Raw genomic sequence first — 17,659 nt, 5'->3', positions numbered from 1 at the left:
TGCCACACCAGAGAGGCAACGGGAGATTAGGGAGATAAATAAGTGGCTCAAGAACTGGTGTAGGAAGGAGGGATTTGGGTTCCTGGAGAACTGGGCCGACTTCTCAGTTGGCTACAGACTCTACGCTAGGGACCGGCTGCACCTCAATGGGGAGGAGGCAGCTGTGCTGGGGGAGAAAATGGCTAGAAGGTTGGAGGAGTGTTTAAACTAGGGATTGGGGGGGAGGGTATTCATTTTATAGGTGGGGAAGATAGTGCAGATAGTGACCTGGGCACAAATAAAGAAATTGGGGGTGGGGTTAGAACAGTCAATAAAGTAAGAAGGAATAGAGGTACAGAGAGATACATAAAATGCATGTACACTAATGCCAGAAGCCTCACCAACAAAATGGAGGAATTAGAATTAATTTTGTTGGAAAATAATTATGACATGGTAGGGATATCTGAGACGTGGCTGGACAAGAGCCATGACTGGGCAGTTAATTTACAGGGCTATAGTCTGTTCAGAAATGAGGTACAAACAAGCGGGGGGGGTGTTTATATGTAAAATCATCCTTAAAACCCATCTTGCGGGAGGATATATGTGAATCTAATGAAAATGTAGAGTCCCTGTGGGTGGAGATAAGGGGAGGGGGAAAAAATAATAAATTACTGATAGGGGTTTGTTATAAGTCTCCAAAAATAATGGAAGTAGCGGAGAATATCCTCGTAAAGCAAATAGATGAAGCAGCAACTCAAGGAGAAGTCATTATTATGGGAGACTTCAACTACCCTGAAATACATTGGGGGACAGAAGCATGTAGTTCAAGCAAAGGTAATAGGTTTTTGACAACTATGAGACACAATTACCTTTCACAACTGGATCAGGACCCAACAAGAAGGGGGGCACTGCTAGACCTAATATTAACCAATAGGCCAGACCGCATATCAAATATACGAGTTGGGGGTCACTTGGGTAATAGTGATCACAAAATAATACGTTTTCATGTAACCTTTAATAAGATGTGTAGTAGAGGGGTTACAAGGACACTAAACTTCAGGAAGGCAAATTTCCAACTGTTGAGAGATGATCTTAGTGCAATAAACTGGGACGATATCCTAAGGCATAAACCTACACAAAGCAAATGGGAGACATTTATTAACATCCTGAATAGGACCTGTGCACAATATATACCCTTTGGGAATAAACATGCTAGAAATAGGAGGAAACCACTATGGCTAAATAGAGCAGTAAGGGGCGCAATAAGTGACAAAAAGAAAGCATTTAGAGAACTAAAGCAAGTAGGTAGTGATGAGGCATTAAATAAATATAGAAAATTAAATAAATTATGTAAAAAACAAATCAAGGCAGCAAAGATTGAGGCAGAGAGAATCATTGCCAGAGAAAGTAAAAATAACCCCAAAATATTCTTTAACTACATAAATAGTAAAAAACGAAAAAATGATAGTGTTGGCCCCCTTAAAAATAGTCTGGGTGAAATGGTGGATGAGGATGAGGAAAAAGCCAATATGCTAAATGATTTTTTTCAACCGTATTTACACAAGAAAATCGCATGACAGAAAACATGATTAGTGATAACAAAAATTCTCCATTAAATGTCACTTGCTTAACCCAGCAGGAAGTACGGCGGCGTCTAAAAATCACTAAAGTTGACAAATCCCCGGGCCCAGATGGGATACACCCGCGAGTACTGCAGGAATTAAGTAACGTCATAGATAGACCATTATTTTTAATCTTTAAAGATTCCATAATAACAGGGTCTGTACCACAGGACTGGCGTATAGCAAATGTGGTGCCAATATTTAAAAAGGGGACAAAAACTGAACTTGGAAATTATAGGCCAGGAAGCTTAACCTCTACTGTGGGTAAAATCCTGGAGGGTTTCCTAAGAGATGCTATAATAAAGTATCTGAAGAAGAATAACCTCATGACCCAATATCAACATGGGTTTACGAGGGACCGTTCCTGTCAGACTAATCTGATCAGTTTTTATGAGGAGGCAAGTTCTGGACTGGACCAAGGAAATGCAGTGGATGTTGTGTATATGGACTTTTCAAAAGCTTTTGATACGGTTCCACACAAAAGGTTGATACATAAAATGAGAACAATGGGGATAGGGGAAAATATATGTATGTGGGTTAAGAATTGGCTCAGTGATAGGAAACAAAGGGTGGTTATTAATGGAAAACACTCAGACTGGGTCTCAGTTAACAGTGGGGTACCACAGGGGTCAGTATTGGGCCCCCTTCTTTTTAACATATTTATTAATGACCTTGTAGGAGGCATACAGAATAATATTTCAATATTTGCAGATGACACTAAACTCTGCAGGGTAATCAATACAGAGGAGGACAATTTTATATTACAGGAGGATCTATGTAAACTAGAAGCTTGGGCTGATAAATGGCAAATGAGCTTTAATGGGGATAAATGTAAGGTAATGCACTTGGGCAGAGGAAATAAAATGTATAATTATATGCTTAATTGTAAAACACTGGGCAAAACTGTAACTGAAAAAGACCTGGGTGTATTGGTGGACTACAAGCTCACGTTTAGTGGCCAGTGTCAGGCTGCTGCTGCAAAGGCAAATAAAATAATGGGATGCATTAAAAGAGGCATAGATGCTCTTGAGGAGAACATAATTTTACCTCTGAACAAGTCACTAGTGCGACCACACTTAGAATACTGTGTACAGTTTTGGTCTCCGGTGTATAAGAAAGACATAGCTGAACTAGAGAGGGTGCAGAGAAGAGTGACCAAGGTTATTAGAGGACTGGGGGGTCTGCAATACCAAGACAGGTTATTACACTTGGGGTTATTTACTGTGGAAAAAAGAAGGCTTAGGGGTGATCTTATTACTATGTACAAGTATATGAGGGGACAGTACAAAGACCTTTCTACTGATCTTTTTACTCTGAGGCCAGAGACGGGGACAAGGGGGCATCTTCTACGTCTGGAGGAAAGAAGGTTTAATCATAATCACAGACGGTGATTCTTTACTGTAAGAGCAGTGAGACTATGGAACTCTCTGCCGCATGATGTTGTAATGAGTGATTCACTATTAAAATTTAAGAAGGGCCTGGATGCCTTTCTTGAAAAGTATAATATTACAGGTTATATATACTAGATTTCTTGATAGGGCGTTGATCCAGGGAACTAGTTTGATTGTCGTATGGAGTCAGGAAGGAATTTTTTTCCCCAATGTGGAGCTTAGTGTTTGCCACATGTTTTTTTTTGCCTTCCTCTGGATCAACATGTTAGGCTATGGGTTGAACTAGATGGACTTAGTCTTCCTTCAACCTTAAAAACTATGTTACTATGTTAATTGTGTGAATTGCCCAAATATGTTAAAAGGGGATAAATTTCAACATCCAGTAAGTGGAGTGATATACACAATTAAATACTATCTTACATGCTCTTCTTACTATATTGCTTATTTACTGCAGTGCCCGTGTAATTTATTATTAGTGTTGAGCGAGCACTAAAATGCTCGGGTGCTCGAAGCTCGGGCCGAGCTCACTGTGATACTCGGGTGCTCGACCCGAGCAACGAGCCCAATGTTAGTCTATGGGAGACCTGAGCATTTTTGCGGCGGCACCCCCGGCAGTCTCTAGTAAGCCTAAAACTTGCCCAAAACGATAGTGACAGTGCTCAAATGACATGGGGACAGTATGGGGATTGCCCCAGGAAGCATTTCTGACCCCCAGGTCACTGCTGTCAACAACGTGGTCAGAGGTATTAAGCCACTTTTACGGGCTCACAATAAAACGTTCAAAAACGAAACTGAAACTGCTTTCCTGTGAAATATGTTAAGGAACATCCTTTCCATGGTAAAGACTTGTGTATAAGGTAAAATAAATAACCAAAAACAAAAGTACTCCTCCACACCTTGGGCTATGTTCACAAGTAGCATTTTTATGTGTTTTTGCACTTTCGTATTGCTTTCAACCGTGACAAATGCATTCATCGGGAAATGTCACTTTAACATTTTACAACCTTATCTGGCCATGTGCTGTGTGACACATGCATACAGTGCAGAAAAGACATGGGAACAACATGGGGAAGACCCCTGGAAGCATCTCTGACACCCAGGTCACTGCCTAAAAGCGTGCCCATCAGAAGTGATCCTTGCCACATCAGAAGATGCAGACTTGCAACTATCCCTGTGCAAGTCCTTGTCCCAGGGCAGTGTTCAATTGTACCTCCCCTATTCCTTGCAATGCAAGCGCAAGTATGCAGCCTGCCACCCACCCACCCCCACCCTGCAATACCATACTGCTTGCTTGCTTGCACTTGAAATTTGGCCTTTTAGACATGTGGAGGCGGAATCTGGCCACCACGTCATGGCTGCGTCGGCAGCCTGGTATCCATACTCAGTCCCCAGCCGCCCGGCGGCCGGGTGTCCACGATTGGTCCCCAGCCGCCAGGGGACGGCCGGGTGTCCATACTTGGTCCCCAGCCGCCCCTATTTGTCCCGGTAACCTTCCCCACACTTTTCTTAGCCTGGCCTGCTTTAGGGCAGCATTGACCGAGCCCACCAGACAACCAGACTCCTCCGGTGGGACCTGGCTTCTCCATCAGGGGAGTTCAGAGTGCCAAGGTGAGGAGCATGATGATGATAGAAGTTAGCATCTGCTTTTTTTCTTGGAATGCAAGCGTAAGTGTGAAGCCTGCCACCCACCCACCCCCAGGCTGCAATACCATACTGCTAGCTTGCTTGCACTTGAAATTGGGCCTTTTAGACATGTGGAGGCGGAATCTGGCCACCAAGTCATGGCTGCGTCGGTGGCCTGGTATCCATACTCAGTTCCCAGTCGCCCGGCGGCCGGGTGTCCACGCTTGGTCCCCAGCCGCCAGGGGGTGGCCGGGTGTCCATACTCGGTCCCCAGCCGCCCCTATTTGAAGGACAGCCTAACCACAAACACGTGGACAAGTGAATGTGGCCAGGGATGGTCCATCTCACTGACGCCTTCACACTGGGTTAATATTGTGGAAGCTGGGACACAGTTGGACACTGGGATGCAAAACATCCTCCAGACATAGAGGATTGCGGGTCCTGGGTCAATCAGGCTTCAACAAAAAGTTCAGAAGGTAGACAGCAGCAGTGGTCGGCCCCCTACACAACGAGCAAATTATTCATGATCATGAGGCCATCTATCTCCTTAGCTTTCTGTTCCTTGGAATGCAAGCGCATGTATGTAGTAGCGGCTAGGCCTGAGGTGGCCAGCGTTTTGGCGCATATCCTACCTCCTCCGAGGATTGCTGGATGTTTTCCTGCTACTATCCCAGTTCTATGACTCCCGTTAAAACAAAGCTTCAGGTGATGAATGATGGATGAGGTGGTGGCAAAGGAGAAAGAGCAGGAGGAACAGGGACCATTCACATCAATATCAGGCCAGTCAACCACACATGTCTTGTAGGATACGTTTTTGTACCAAAAGGAGCAGTTCGGCTACACAGTTAAAGCGCATACAGTGAGTGCAATGCCTACCAAAAATTTCGAAGCACTCCAATGCCACTTGGAAGTGACATGGAGATCAGAGGGCCTTAACTAAACCGTTTCCATTTATAGCAACTGGGTCTCCTGTACACTGTTGGCCTAAGCAGTGAATGGAAGGCTTTCCAAAAATTATGAGGAATTGCAATACCCCTTGAAACAGATGTGGATTACAGTGTACTAAAAACCTTCTACCCATTATTGGGGAGTGGGTCTCCCTTAGTGTTCGCCTATGCATTGAAAAGCAAAAGCTGACTAAAATTAGGAGGAAATGCAATGCCCAATGGAAGAGTTGTGGAGGTTAGAGTTAATTAAAAACAACATTTCAATGCCCCTTGGAAGAGCTGTGGAGTTCAGAGTGGTTTAACAAGACGGTTTTAATGCCCCTTGGAAGAGACGGGGAGGTCACAGTAGCTTAACAAGACGGTTTTAATGCCCCTTGGAAGAGTGGTGGAGTTCAGAGTGGTTTAACAAGACGGTTTTAATGCCCCTTGGAAGAGACGTGGAGGTCACAGTAGCTTAACAAGACGGTTTAAATGCCCCTTGGAAGAGTGGTGGAGGTAGCAGTGGAATAAAAAGACAATACCAATGCCCCGTGGAAGAGACGTGGAGGTCACAGTAGCTTAACAAGACGGTGTTAATGCCCCTTGGAAGAGTGGTGGAGGTCGCAGTGGATAAAAAAGACAATATCAATGCTCCTTGGAAGAGTGGTGGAGGTCGCAGTAGCTTAACAAGACGGTTTTAATGCCCCTTGGAAGAGTGGTGGAGTTCAGAGTGGTTTAACAAGACGGTTTTAATGCCCCTTGGAAGAGACGTGGAGGTCACAGTAGCTTAACAAGACGGTTTAAATGCCCCTTGGAAGAGTGGTGGAGGTAGCAGTGGAATAAAAAGACAATACCAATGCCCCGTGGAAGAGACGTGGAGGTCACAGTAGCTTAACAAGACGGTTTTAATGCCCCTTGGAAGAGTGGTGGAGGTCGCAGTGGAATAAAAAGACAATATCAATGCCCCTTGGAAGAGTGGTGGAGGTCGCAGTAGCTTAACAAGACAGTTTTAATGCCCCTTGAAAGAGTGGTGGAGGTCGCAGCAGAATAAAAAGACAATAACAATGTCCCGTGGAAGAGACGTGGAAGTCACAATAGCTTAACAAGATGATTTTAATGCCCCTTGGAAGAGTGGTGGAGGTCGCAGTAGCTTAACAAGATGGTTTTAATGCCCCTTGGAAAAGACGTGGAGGTCACAGTAGCTTAACAAGATGGTTTAAATGTCCCTTGGAAGAGACCTGGAGGTCGCAGTGGAATAAAAAGACAATATCAATGCCCCGTGGAAGAGAAGTGGAGGTCACAGTAGCTTAACAAGTTGGTTTTAATGCCCCTTGGAAGAGTGGTGGAGGTCGCAGTGAAATAAAAAGACAATATCAATGCCCCTTGGAAGAGTGGTGGAGGTCGCAGTAGAATAAAAAGACAATAACAATGCCCCGTGGAAGAGACGTGGAGGTCACAGTAGCTTAACAAGATGGTTTTAATGCCCCTTGGAAGAGACGTGGAGATCACAGTAGCTTAACAAGACGGTTTTAATGCCCCTTGGAAGAGTGGTGAAGGTCGAAGTGGAATAAAAAGACAATATCAATGCCCCTTGGAAGAGACGTGGAGGTCACAGTAGCTTAACAAGACGGTTTTAATGCCCCTTGGAAGAGGGGTGGAGGTCGTAGTGGAATAAAAAGACAATAACAATGCCCCGTGGAAGAGACGTGGAGGTCACAGTAGCTTAACAAGACGATTTTAATGCCCCTTGGAAGAGTGGTGGAGGTCGCAGTAGCTTAACAAGATGGTTTTAATGCTCCTTGGAAGAGACGTGGAGGTCACAGTAGCTTAACAAAACTGTTTAAATGCCCCTTGGAAGAGTGGTGGAGGTCGCAGTAGCTTAACAAGATGGTTTTAGTGCCCCATGGAAGAGACGTGGAGGTCACAGTAGCTTAACAAGATGGTTTTAATGCCCCTTGGAAGAGTGGTGGAGGTCGCAGTAGAATAAAAAGACAATATCAGTGTCCCTTGGAAGGGTGGTGGAGGTCGCAGTAGCTTAACAAGATGGTTTTAATGCCCCTTGGAAGAGTGGTGGAGGTCGCAGTGGAATAAAAAGTCAATAACAATGCCCCGTGGAAGAGAAGTGGAGGTCACAGTAGCTTAACAAGATGATTTTAATGCCCCTTGGAAGAGTGGTGGAGGTCGCAGTAGCTTAACAAGACGGTTTTAATGCCCCTTGGAAGAGACGTGGAGGTCACAGTAGCTTAACAAAACTGTTTAAATGCCCATTGGAAGAGACATGGAGGTCGCAGTGGAATAAAAAGACAATATCAATGCCCCGTGGAAGAGACGTGGAGGTCACAGTAGCTTAACAAGATGGTTTTAATGCCCCTTGGAAGAGTGGTGGAGGTCGCAGTAGAATAAAAAGACAATATCAGTGTCCCTTGGAAGGGTGGTGGAGGTCGCAGTAGCTTAACAAGATGGTTTTAATGCCCCTTGGAAGAGTGGTGGAGGTCGCAGTGGAATAAAAAGTCAATAACAATGCCCCGTGGAAGAGAAGTGGAGGTCACAGTAGCTTAACAAGATGATTTTAATGCCCCTTGGAAGAGTGGTGGAGGTCGCAGTAGCTTAACAAGACGGTTTTAATGCCCCTTGGAAGAGACGTGGAGGTCACAGTAGCTTAACAAAACTGTTTAAATGCCCATTGGAAGAGACATGGAGGTCGCAGTGGAATAAAAAGACAATATCAATGCCCCGTGGAAGAGACGTGGAGGTCACAGTAGCTTAACAAGATGGTTTTAATGCCCCTTGGAAGAGTGGTGGAGGTCGCAGTGGAATAAAAAGACAATATCAATGCCCCTTGGAAGAGTGGTGGAGGTCGCAGTGGAATTAAAAGACAATAACAATGCCCCTTGGAAGAGACGTGGATGTCACAGTAGCTTAACAAGATGATTTTAATGCCCCTTACAAGAGCCATGCAGTACAGCATATTAAAAACATTATTTCCATTATTGGGAGTGGGTCTCCCATAGTCTTTGCCTATGCCTTCCAAGCAAAAGCTGCCAAAAATTAGGACGGAGGAACTTGCAATGCTGGCAACACGGACCACGGTCAACCTGGTGCTATAGTGGTGGTGGAGGCTGAGGATAAGGAGAAGAGCAAAAAACAGTCGAAATGAGGAAGCGTATACCCATGTGTGGGTGTAAAGCGGTGCATGGGAATACACCTCCCGAAACAATACAGTGGATTTGACTTTATGTAACTCTGCTGTCATTTGGTGGTGATGAGAAGTCTGGCCCAATCCAGCCCTTTTTCATTTTGATAAGGGTCAGCTTGTCAGCATTGTCAGTTGACAGGCGAGTGCGCTTATCAGTTATAATTCCCCCAGCGGCACTAAAAACACGCTCCGATAACACGATAGCGGCAGGGCAGGCCAGGACCTCCAAGGCGTACAGAGCGAGTTCATTTCAAGTGTCCAGCTTGGATACCCAATAATTAAAAGGCACAGAGGAAACACGGAGGATGCTGGTACGGTCGGCAAAGTACTCCCTCACGATCTTTTGAAACTTTCCACTCCTTGTGAGAGCACCCCGCGCCTCAGGGCCTGTAAGCTGGGCGGGTCTCAGAAAACTGTCCCAGAATGTTGACAGTGTTCCCCTGCCTCTGCTGGATTGGAGTTGCGTCTCTTTCGTCTGTACGCCTTGGTTGGTCAACGAACTGTGACCTCTGCCGCTAACGTGCTCTGATGGGAATTTTTTTAACAGTTCTGCAGCAAGGACCTTCTGGTATTGCCCCATTTTTGTAGACCTCTCCACCTCAATAATAAGAGAGTGAAAGTTCTCCTTGTAGCGGGGGTCTAAAAGTGTCACCAACCAGTAATGACTGTCACCCAACATTTTGACAAAGCGAGGGTCACGGTTAAGGTAGCGTAACTAGTGTTGAGCGAGCATGCTCGACACTGCTCGGTACTCGCCCGAGCATCTCACTACTCGGGATGTTCGGCGAGCACCGAGCATTTCCGGGTTACTCGGGCGGGAGCTCGGGTCTCCGCCCTTCACATTTGGCGCTCTTTACAGAGCCAATGAACATGCAGGGATTGCCAGCCAGTCACTGGAATGCCGCAGCCATGTTTTTTGTGGGCATTACAGTGATTGGATGTCCGCACAGAGTCACCTCCAGTATTTAAAACCGGGCGCCGCCATCTTGGACACAGTCGCTCAGGATCAGACAGTGTAGGGAGAGTGCTGCTGAGTTAGGGAGAGATATATAGTGCAAAATAGGTAGTGTAGGGTCTCTAAAGCCTGCCAAATCAAACAAACAGTCCTTCTCAGGACTAATATCCATCACAGATATCAGGCAGGCAGGCTGAATAGGAGACGCAGTGGTTATACGGGCGAACGCTGCATTGCAGTCCTGTTGGTCAAATTGCTAGACTTATCCCCCGGTCTCAGGGGCCAGGAAAAATCCTTTTTTTTTTCATCTAAATCCTGTATTTTTCTTTTCCTCACTCAGACTGTACAAATACGTGTCTTATTAACCTTTTGGTATCCCCCCCCCCCCCCCCCCAAAAAAAAAATTGAGTGTGTCTGGGACTGTTCAGACACCAATATATCTGTTTAAAAGAGTCTGGTGTAAGACAGAGAAATAGAACTGTGGTTTTGCAGTTCCACGGGTCAAATCTCGGTATTATCCTGCTTTAGCCATTTTTTGCTGTAAAAAAACTGTAATAGTGTCTCCCAGACTGTTCAGACACCAATTTATCTGTTTAAAAGAGTTTGGTGTAGGCCAGAGAAATGGAACTGTGGTTTTGCAGTTCCACGGGTCAAATCTCTGTATTATCCTGCTTTTGGCATTTTTTGCCGTAAAAAAAAGCTGTAATAGTGTCTCCCTGACTGGTCAGACACCAATATATCTGTTTAAAAGAGTCTGGTGTAGGCCAGAGAAATAGAACTGTGGTTTTGCAGTTCCACGGGTCAAATCTCTGTATTATCCTGCTTTTGGCATTTTTTGCTGTAAAAAAACTGTAATAGTGTCTCCCTGATTGGTCAGACACCAATATATCTGTTTAAAAGAGTCTGGTGTAGGCCAGAGAAACAGAACTGTGGTTTTGCAGTTCCACAGGTCAAATCGCTGTATTATTCTGCTTTTGGCATTTTTTGCCGTAAAAAAAAACTGTAATAGTGTCTCCCTGACTGGTCAGACACAAATATATCTGTTTTAAAGAGTCTGGTGTAGGCCAGAGAAATAGAACTGTAGTTTTGCAGTTCCACGGGTCAAATCTCTGTATTATCCTGCTTTTGGCATTTTTTGCCGTAAAAAAAAACGGTAATAGTGTCTCCCTGACTGGTCAGACACCAATATATCTGTTTAAAAGAGTCTGGTGTAGGCCAGAGAAATAGAACTGTGGTTTTGCAGTTCCACGAGTCAAGTCTCTGTATTATCCTGCTTTTGGCATTTTTTGCTGTAAAAAAAAACTGTAATAGTGTTTCCCTGACTGGTCAGACACCAATATATCTGTTTAAAAGAGTCTGGTGTAGGCCAGAGAAATAGAACTGTGGCTTTGCAGTTCCATGGGTCAAATCTCTGTATTACCCTGCTTTTGGCATTTTTTGCCGTAAAAAAAACGGTAATAGTGTCTCCCTGACTGGTCAGACACCAATATATCTGTTTAAAAGAGTCTGGTGTAGCCCAGAGAAATAGAACTGTGGTTTTGCAGATCCACGGGTCAAATCTCTGTATTATCCTTCTTTTGGCATTTTTTGCCTTAAAAAAAAACTGCAATAGTGTTTCCCTGACTGATCAGACACCAATATATCTGTTTAAAAGAGTCTCGTGTAGGCCAGAGAAATAGAACTGTGGTTTTGCAGTTCCACGGGTCAAATCATTGTATTATCCTGCTTTTGGCATTTTTTGCCATAAAAAAAAACTGTAATAGTGTCTCCCTGACTGGTCAGACATCAATATATCTGTTTAAAAGAGTCTGGTGTAGGCCAGAGAAATAGAATTGTGGTTTTCCTCTTCCACGGTTCTAATCTCCTTTCTATTACCCTTTTTCCATTGATAGTGCGAGTGTAAGCTATTTTATTTCATTTACAATGGGCAAGGCGAGTGGCATGGGTCGTGGAACTGGACGTTCTGGTGATGGTGCATGTAGAGGACGGGGCCGTGGCCAAGGTGAAAATGTGCCACAACTAACAGCCACATTTTATCGCTCCCACTTCTTGACCGAATTACTAGGGAACCACACTACAACACCAGTATTGCGAACTGATCAGTGTGAACAGGTTATTAATTGGATAGCAGATAATACTTCCAGTTACCTGGGCACCACCACCTCCGGTCTGTCTTCCACACGGTCAAGTTTTAGTAGCCGTGAGTCTCGACCGCATATGTAGCACCCTGAGGACTCGGCTGCTACAGGGGTATTGCACCTCGACCCAGAGGTGTGATATTCCACTCCCGGGTAAGGATGGAGAGTGGAACTGAGCTCGGTAGGCTGCATGCACTACATACATCCCATTTCCGAGGAACAGGCCGACGGTACTCCCACTTAGAAATGTGCAGGTACGACCGAGTCTGTTCCTGGCTGGAGTGGGAGGGGGGTGGTACATCCCATGTAGTGTAGGGGCAGATAGGGGGAGCAGCCTGGGTAAAGTTAGGAGCTCATTGGGTGCTGGTCACCTGAGCTCACACATAGAGGGTGTATATAAGGCGGGCACCAACTAGGATCAGGGTCAGACGCAGAGAGTCAGATGCAGAGAGGATCAGCTGCAGAAAACAAGTTAGGAGAGGAGAGAAGAAAGACCAAGACCCAGAGTGAGAGAGGAGAAAAGAGAAAGACCCAGAGCACAGAAGAGAAGGGACCCAAGAACCCAAATCAGAGCACCGGGTGAGGAGTCAGCATCAGGGTACCGGAACCCAAGCTGGTGGGGGTAAAAACAATCCCCAGCCAGAGACCGGAGACCGTGGGCAGTGTCTGTCACGGTCACCCACCACATTCACCCCGAAGGCACACCACATGAAGGGTCAGGGAACCCAGGGCCAAGGGTGTCCCAACAGAAGGCCCGAGGGAGCTGGACCTAGGTGGATCACTGGTGGGGACGGCTGAAGAAAGGACAGAGGGAGAGCTCAGGGCCACGCTCCGGACTTGTTTGGGGGTTGGCTGGATCCAGGACCTGGTGGACGCAGCACGGCTCGGGTGGTCACTAGCAGCTGGAGTGACCAGTACAACATCTGCAGTAAGTAAACACCCTTAACTGCACAACCCGACTCTGTCTTCACTGCCGTCTGCACTACACCACCACAACCCCCATCCTCTGCGCCTGTCCCCTCTGAGGCTATACCCCTCCCGTTGGGGGTTATCCCACCAAGCTGCGCACCCACCATCAGCCTCAGCGGACCCTGCTGCAGCGGCGGCCACAGTGACCGCATCACAACGGGTGGCGTAGTCGACACAAAAGAACTTTAGTAACATCTGTAGAACTGCCACATCACACTGAGCTTGACGCCCTGGGCACGGGACCGGGTCACAGCCGCTCGGAGACTACAACCCCCCCCCATCTGATCCGGTGCCGGGTATTCCCCTCAAAAAGGAATATGTCCCAGGGGGCGCGTCAACTTTGGCGTAGTCGGCAGGATTACGTGCCCGCAACACCCGGGTACTGCGTGCCTGAAGAAAAGTGCAAGTTTACCTCAGAAAGAAGTCTCCCGCCGGTTCCGGAGGGTCCACGCCATCGGACTCCATCACCAGTCGTTTCCCGCCGATTGTCCGCCATTTCCAACTTGTTCCCGCCATCTGCAGAGTTTCCCGCCACTGGGCGACGCTTCCCGCCAAAACCGCAGATTTCCTGCCTTGGAAGGGCAGCGGACGCCATTAGGGGCGTGCCAAAGGAGGGCAAGAGGCCACCTCCCATCGTGGGCCAGGACAGAAAATGGCGCCAAAAGTGGAAACCGCCCCCACCAACAGAGACTGTGATGCTGGAGGTGTCTGTCAGCGTGAAAGAACTACCCCTGGAGCTGACAGTCACCGAGTTGCCCCGGGACCGCCCTCGAAGTGGGAGGAGACGAAAGAGAAGAGAAAAGATGGGTGTCGCTTGGAGCAGTCTGGAGCGAGCGCACTCGGAGGCAAGAGGTCTAACGAGGAGGAGCGGAGGAGCTCACCCGGAGATGGAGAGAAAGCAGAACAGCACCGGCCCGCTGGCCAGGAGTCTGCTAGAGACCGAGGAAGGAGGGCAGAGCAGCACCGGCCCGCTGGCCAGGAGCCTGCCGGAGGCAGAGCAGAGCAGCACCGACCCGATGGTCAGGAGCCTGCTAGAGTCCACAACCCCGCTAGGTCTAGCGGAGATCTTAGCGCAGCTCCCCCGAGACCGGGAGTGTGCACAGACTGCCCTGGAGGGCCTCGCAAGGAGGATGGCCCGGGTACAGCGTGAGATACTGGCGGAGTGGAGCCGGGAGATGACCCAGCAAGCTGAGACCAGTCAACGGAGCACGCTACCCTGGAAGAGGAAGCAGACCGCCTCTGAGGATGGCGCGGGAGGACCCAAGGCCGGAGACGGCGCCGAGAAGGGAGCCGAACGCATGGAGGCAGGTAAAGGGGACGCCTATACCCCAAGCCGAGAAACCGCCCACCTGCCCCAGCTCCCCGTCGCAGAGCCCGAAAGTCCCCCTGCTGTGCCCGTAGCCGCCATGTCACCGCTATGGACTAGGCCCCGACCGGAAGCCGCCTCAGCGACCCCTGTGACGTCACGCGCCTCGACCCGGAGCGTGACAAAGCAGGAAATACCACCAGCCTGGTCGCAAGGCCTAGTACCCCCGGGCGCCGCATCACCAACAGCGCCCCCTACCTCCGCGGAGCCTCCGGCCTGGCCGCAAGGCCAGGTAGCCCAGGGCGCCGCCGTCCTAACGGTGCCCTTCACCTTCCAGGTGCCCCAGGCCTGGCCGCAAGGCCTGGGCAACCCGGGCGCCACCACCACCGCGCCCGCGCCCGCAATACCAAGGGTGCCACACCTGGGGGAGGACTTGTTCAGCCAGCTCACATGGCCGGACGGGCGGCCCTTCATCTGGCCCGAAGGATACCATGAGCTGGAACGGCAGCAGAGACTAAGACCCCTGGATGAACCCCTGATTCCGGCTCCGAAGCCCGTGGCACGGATCTCGCCCCCGCTAGCGGAAGCACAGTTTGAGTGGGACCCCACCGGAGAAGATTTAATGGGGTTCACTCAGGAAACTCGGGCAGTCGCCGCTGAGCGTACTGAGTGTTGTCGTCAGCAGCTAGCAGAGTTTACGAGAGAACGAGAGGAGAGGCGGGTCAGAGAACAACAGGCCCAAATCCGGAGCGCGGAGCAGAAGAGCCGGACTAGGAGGAACCCCCGTGCAGCGCACTGTCCCCGCACCATCGGGACGGTGATAAAGTTCAACCCGCAGCATGGGTGGGGCTTTATTCGGGACCGTAACAACCGCGGTGACGTTTTTGTGACCCGCAGAGACGTCGAGTCCCACCTGCCGGAAGGTCACAAAGGCCGTGACCTCTACGTCGGAGACGAGGTCACTTTCACCCGGCACAAGTGTGCCAAAGGACCTTACGCCCTCCACGTACACCGCTTGACGGAGGAGGAGTTGCGGTGCGAGGAGAAGGAGCAAGAGGACCCGGACGGGTCTGAAGCAACACCGTATCGCCAAGAAAAAGCAGGAGGGAGCCGTCGTTGAGGACGGGAATAGAGACTGTATATAGTTGCCCGTCGGGGCACAGTGAACCGTTGCTGCTAAAATAGTCCCCGTTGGGACCAGTGAACTGTTTGCCCGTTAACCCCTTCATCCTACAGGCTGAGGACTGTGAGCAGCCATTCCCTTCCCTCTACCTGGCCGAGGACTGAGAGCGGCCAACTTCCCCTGTATATAGTTGCGCTTCCTAAAGCGCCCCCTACCGGTTTTATAGAAAACCAGATTTTCTAAGAGACTGTCGCACTTTTCCCGGACACACGGTGCACAGTGTCCGGAGGAGGAACCTGAAACAAGAGACGACGAGAATGTTTATATGAAACGTTTTATATATATAATGTTTTATATGTTTTATTATGTTTATGAAAAAAAAAAAAAAAAAAAATGTATGTTTTGGTGTTTTTGTCTTACAGCCCGAGGACGTGCTGTGATTTACCAGGGGGGAATGTAGCACCCTGAGGACTCGGCTGCTACAGGGGTATTGCACCTCAACCCAGAGGTGTGATATTCCACTCCCGGGTAAGGATGGAGAGTGGAACTGAGCTCGGTAGGCTGCATGCACTACATACATCCCATTTCCGAGGAACAGGCCGACGGTACTCCCACTTAGAAATGTGCAGGTACGACCGAGTCTGTTCCTGGCTGGAGTGGGAGGGGGGTGGTACATCCCATGTAGTGTAGGGGCAGATAGGGGGAGCAGCCTGGGTAAAGTTAGGAGCTCATTGGGTGCTGGTCACCTGAGCTCACACATAGAGGGTGTATATAAGGCGGGCACCAACTAGGATCAGGGTCAGACGCAGAGAGTCAGATGCAGAGAGGATCAGCTGCAGAAAACAAGTTAGGAGAGGAGAGAAGAAAGACCAAGACCCAGAGTGAGAGAGGAGAAAAGAGAAAGACCCAGAGCACAGAAGAGAAGGGACCCAAGAACCCAAATCAGAGCACCGGGTGAGGAGTCAGCATCAGGGTACCGGAACCCAAGCTGGTGGGGGTAAAAACAATCCCCAGCCAGAGACCGGAGACCGTGGGCAGTGTCTGTCACGGTCACCCACCACATTCACCCCGAAGGCACACCACATGAAGGGTCAGGGAACCCAGGGCCAAGGGTGTCCCAACAGAAGGCCCGAGGGAGCTGGACCTAGGTGGATCACTGGTGGGGACGGCTGAAGAAAGGACAGAGGGAGAGCTCAGGGCCACGCTCCGGACTTGTTTGGGGGTTGGCTGGATCCAGGACCTGGTGGACGCAGCACGGCTCGGGTGGTCACTAGCAGCTGGAGTGACCAGTACAACATCTGCAGTAAGTAAACACCCTTAACTGCACAACCCGACTCTGTCTTCACTGCCGTCTGCACTACACCACCACAACCCCCATCCTCTGCGCCTGTCCCCTCTGAGGCTATACCCCTCCCGTTGGGGGTTATCCCACCAAGCTGCGCACCCACCATCAGCCTCAGCGGACCCTGCTGCAGCGGCGGCCACAGTGACCGCATCACAACGGGTGGCGTAGTCGACACAAAAGAACTTTAGTAACATCTGTAGAACTGCCACATCACACTGAGCTTGACGCCCTGGGCACGGGACCGGGTCACAGCCGCTCGGAGACTACAACCCCCCCCCATCTGATCCGGTGCCGGGTATTCCCCTCAAAAAGGAATATGTCCCAGGGGGCGCGTCACATACTTCTCCTCACCCTGATGCTCCTTCCTCCCACCATGCCGAGTGTCGTCAGACAGCAACTGATCCCACACTTGGACACTCTGAAGAGCTGTTCACTGGTCCATTTCCAGATTTGTGCTCCTCGTCTGCTCCGCTTGAAGTGGTGGAAGAGGAGATCCCATGTAGCGATGCCCAAATATTTGAACAGCCATGGCCACAGGAAGTCGACGCTGGCAATTTGTCACAAGAAGTGGACGATGACGAGACACAATTGCCACGAAGTGAGGAGGAGGATCGTGGTGCGCAAGTGGAAGAGGAGGAGGTGGCGTATGATCTAGTAACTGACCCAACGTAGCAGGAGGACACGGAGAGCGAGGCCCGCAGCACACAGGGGGAGGGAGGCAGAGTACCCCAACAGGTAGGAAGAAGCAGTGTGGTGGCCGCACACAGAAGGCGGACAACAGTTCCCCGTAACACCAACACGAGGGACGTTGCCAGTACAACCGGTAGGTCTTCCAGAGTCTGAAATTTTTTAAAGACTCTGCTGATAACCCCAAAAAGGCCATTTGTACCACCTGCCATGCCAGCATCAGCAGAGGTGACAAAACTAACAGCCTGACCACCACCAGCATGATCAGGCACATGGCAGCAAAGCACCCGACTTTGTGGGGCGAACCCCAGGGTCCACGACCAGTGTCAGCGGGTGTCACCACTGCTTCTTCCGCTGTTGTGCGTGTAATAGAACCCCCTGTTGTGCGTGCAAGGCAAT

Source organism: Phyllobates terribilis, unplaced genomic scaffold, assembly GCF_046119375.1.
Source record: "Phyllobates terribilis strain yellow unplaced genomic scaffold, ASM4611937v1 Scaffold_9__5_contigs__length_417890890, whole genome shotgun sequence".
Classification (NCBI taxonomy): Eukaryota; Metazoa; Chordata; class Amphibia; order Anura; family Dendrobatidae; genus Phyllobates; species Phyllobates terribilis.
This window is presented reverse-complemented; position numbering follows the sequence as displayed.